Here is a 3,629-nt window from a genome sequence, read left to right as displayed (position 1 = left end):
GGCTAGTTGACTCTTCAGCTGCCTTCTATCCGTTGGAAGCATTGATGAAGCCCATTTCTGGTTCCCTTTAAAATCAAACTGGTCTGAACGAAGTATAAACTTTGGCACACTTTGTTTACAAGATCTAGTGAGATATTTTAGCCAGAAAATAGTCTCCAAAGCAGATTTGTTTTAAAGTGGTGTGAATTTCTGTTGAGCATTTCTTTTGTGGTTGAAAGGATCTTTAGTGTAGCTTTGTTGAGGGTTTTCTGAGTGATTGTAAAACTTCCTAGCTTGACTAAGTGAGGCTTAGGGCAAGGAGGAAGTGCTCCCTCCATTGTACATCTAGTTGATCTTCGTTCATCAAAGAGAAGTTGCTCTTCCTAGTGTTTGGTCTTCAAGTTTGGGTTAAGCTTGGTAGACACTTGGTTTGTCACTCTATTTTACATTTCTGTTTAATAAAATATTCATTGCTTATCTATACTTGCTTCTCTGATCAATATTGCTATTGTCTTCTTATCTACTTGGTTGATCATTACTAAAAAGGAAGGTAAATTTTCCTTATCAAAAAAGTGCATAAACTTGGTTAAGATTTTAATCAAACCAATTCACCCCCCCCTCTTGGTTGTCTGTGGGACTAACAATTGGTATCAGAGCTTGGTCTCCTTGAGATTAAGCTCTAACGGCTTGGAGTAAAGATGACAACCAGTCATGCTATGTTTGTTGAGGGGCAATCTGTTACTAGGCCTCCCATGTTCAGTGGCTCTAACTATGTTAGCTGGAAAGAACGAATGATTATCTTTTTACAATCTATTGATATTGAACTATGGTTTATTGTCAGTGAAGGACCGCATGAAGCTAACTTTCTTGATGCAGATACAGGGTTGCTTCGGCCAAAAATGAGAGCTGAAATGAATGCTCAAGATAGAACTAACCTTACATTGAATGCCAAGGCAATGAATGTTCTTTATAGTGCCTTAGATTCAAATGAATCAATTAGAGTGAAAGGCTGTAAATCAGCCAAAGAAATGTGGGATAAGTTAAGAGAAATCCATGAGGGTGGTGACAATGTGAGAGAACAGAGAAAGGCCATCTTGGTCACAAAGTATGAATCTTTTAAGATTGAACCTCTTGAGGATATTGACAAAATGTTTTGCAGGTTCACTGACTTGATCAAAGATCTCGAGGTGTTGGGCAAAGAGTACACCTTGGGAGAGAAGAACAGGAAAATTCTCAATGCTTTGGGCAAAGAATGGGAAAATAAAGTGACTGCAATAGAAGAGGCTAAGGATTTAAGTTCTGTGCCTATTGAATCTATCATTAACTCACTAACCTCTTATGAGTTGAAACTGAAATCTAAAGTGCAGGAGGAAGAGGATGCTAGAGCAAAGAGAAACATTGCTCTAAAGACTACTCAAGGTGAAGATGATCCAGCTCACCTGGATGATGAAGACTCGGATGGTGATGATAATGATCTTGCTCTTATCACCAGAGGCTTCAAAAGGATTTTGAATAAAAGAAAGTTTAGAAGGGGAGGTCCTAGCAATCAATTCCAGAATCAACCATCTATCGCAAAGTACAAAGGAAAACAAGATTTCAACAAGAAACAGTTGGACAAATGCTTCGAATGTGGACAGATTGGACACTATGCAAATGAATGCCCCATGAAGAAGATGAAAGATGGAAAAGCTGATCGAAAGCCAAGATTCAACAACTTTCAGATTACTTGGAATGAATGCAACTCCGAAGGGGAAGTTGAAGAAGAAGAGGAATCAGCTCAAATGGCCTTCATGGCTATTGGAAATAATGAGGTATCTTCCACTCACTCGCAATCTGAAAGTGATAATGATGAAGATGATGATCTTGAATCTTTTGTTGAAAAGTTACATAATGCCTTGAAGGAATCTTATGATAAAAACAAGCTGTTAAAACAGAAAATTGCTTTTCTCATTCAAGAAAATACAAGTCTGGTTCAACAAAATAAACATCTAAAGACTGACAATGAATGCCTTGTAAGATCCGGATGTGATGTTCAAAACGAGCTTGACAGAAAGACTAATATTTGTGAAATGCTGAAGGAAAAGCATGGTGATTTGAAGAAAAGAATGGACATCTTGGATGAAACTTTGAAATCAAGAAAACAGGATTTTCTCAAAAGAAACATGTCATCTACCCATCTTACTGCTTGTCAAAGAACATTTGCTCACAACAAAATTGCACATGGCTTCACAACATATAGAAGAGGTGGATTGAGATATATCAAACCAGTACATGTTAAGAACTCTTTCATTATGTGTGATTTCTGTTGTCAAAGAGGGCATTTGAAAGGAGATTGCTATGTGAAAAGAAATCTGAACAAAGGGATGAAATGCATGTGGTTAGTTAGATACAATGCTAACTATTATGGACCCAAAAATTAAAATGGGTACCAAACACCTTATCTTTTCAGGAAAAAGGATCAAACAAGTCCAAATGGTTTATTGATAGCGGCTGCTCAAGGCACATGACCGGTGATCCCTCCTTGTTCATAAAGCTGAAATCAAAATCAAGTGGAAAGGTAACATTTGGTGATGATGTGAAAGCTAAGACAATTGGAATAGGTGATGTTGGTAAGGATGGTGAAACTTTTGTTCATAATGTGCTCTTGGTTGATAACTTAGGTTATAACTTGCTTAGTGTTAGTCAATTGTGTAATAAAGACTTGTATGTGTTGTTTAAAAAGCTTGAATGCATTGTACTTGATTCCAAATACAATGTTGTGTTCAAAGGTAAGAGGTTTAATGACATATATATTGTGATTCTTGATAAAGTTGATTCTTCTAGCTTAAAATGTCTTAAAGCTTCAAATGAAGATCCTTGGTTGTGGCATAGAAGACTTTGTCATTTTAACATGGACTTACTAAAGGAAATTTCGAAAAAGGAACTAGTTAGTGGCTTGCCAAAAATCAGTTTTGAAAAGGATAAAATATGTGATGCATGTCAATTTGGTAAGCAAACAAAAGTTTCTTTTAAAACAAAGAAGTGTGTATCTACTTCAAAACCCTTAGAACTCTTGCATCTTGACTTATTTGGCCCTACTCAAATCTCTAGCTTGGGTGGTAAGAAATACTGTTTTGTGATTGTGGATGATTATTCTAGATACACTTGGGTGATATTTCTTGCTCATAAAGATGATGCCTTCAAGAATTTTACTTCATTGTTTGCTAAAGTGCAAAATCTGCTTGGTTTAAAAATTGTTAGAATTAGAAGTGATAATGGAACTGAATTCAAATTTTGTGGTTTTCCAGAATTTTGTGATTATAATGGTATAACTCATGAGTTTTCTATTGCAAGGACTCCACAGCAAAATGGTGTTGTAGAAAGGAAAAACAGGACTCTCCAAGAGGCTGCTAGAACTATGTTGAATGAATGTAGATTGCCTAAATACCTTTGGGCTGAAGCGGTAAACACTGCATGTTATGTAATGAATAGAATTCTCTTGAGACCTATTTTGAAGAAAACTCCTTATGAACTGATTTTTGATAAGAAACCTACGGTTGGTTATTTCAAAGTATTTGGTTGTAAATGCTTTATTTTGAATCTAAAGGAACATCTTGGCAAGTTTGATAAAAAATCTGATGAAGGAATATTTTTGGGATATTGTGAAAATA

The sequence above is a fragment of the Coffea eugenioides genome, chromosome 11, assembly GCF_003713205.1.
Source record: "Coffea eugenioides isolate CCC68of chromosome 11, Ceug_1.0, whole genome shotgun sequence".
NCBI lineage: Eukaryota > Viridiplantae > Streptophyta > Magnoliopsida > Gentianales > Rubiaceae > Coffea > Coffea eugenioides.
The sequence above is the reverse complement of the archived record's forward strand: the minus strand, read 5'-3'. Positions refer to the sequence as shown.